Below are 573 nucleotides of genomic sequence, written 5' to 3'. Positions count from 1 at the left end.
AAGTACTCATAACTCGGTTAAAAATTAAAATATAAAAAAGCCCATGAGGTTGTCTAGATATTAATTTTACCTTTAGATTTTATAAGGGGTCAATGTACTCTAGTTTTTAAATTAACGGAACTACATTTGTTTTTCTGAGAGTAAAATTTGCTATTTTATGCACCTGTAAGACGGAGACAACACATCCTCTTAAGTTCTTAATATTAATAAAACAATTTTTTTCAAACTTAAATTTATAAAATATGTACTATAATAAATATAAATAGTGTTTGTTTATTATACCGAGTACCTATGTTGCTATACCGAGTGATTCTTTTATAAAACAACACTCATTATTTCAAAAAGTGTAAATTTTTTTAAAAATATTTTTTTACATACTTTCAAGTCGCTTATAAAACAACGTTTTTCTTAAAAAATTATATTTTTAAATATTTTTATCCTTATAATTTTTTAAGTTTTTATTTTTTTGAATGACAACAGGGTTTTAATTTTATATTCCAAAGCAGAATATTTTTCTTAATATTTTGATACATGAAAATTGAATTTAGGACGAGTAGTTTATGGGTTAGAAAT

The sequence above is a fragment of the Acyrthosiphon pisum genome, chromosome X (genome assembly GCF_005508785.2).
Source record: "Acyrthosiphon pisum isolate AL4f chromosome X, pea_aphid_22Mar2018_4r6ur, whole genome shotgun sequence".
NCBI lineage: Eukaryota > Metazoa > Arthropoda > Insecta > Hemiptera > Aphididae > Acyrthosiphon > Acyrthosiphon pisum.
This window is presented reverse-complemented; position numbering follows the sequence as displayed.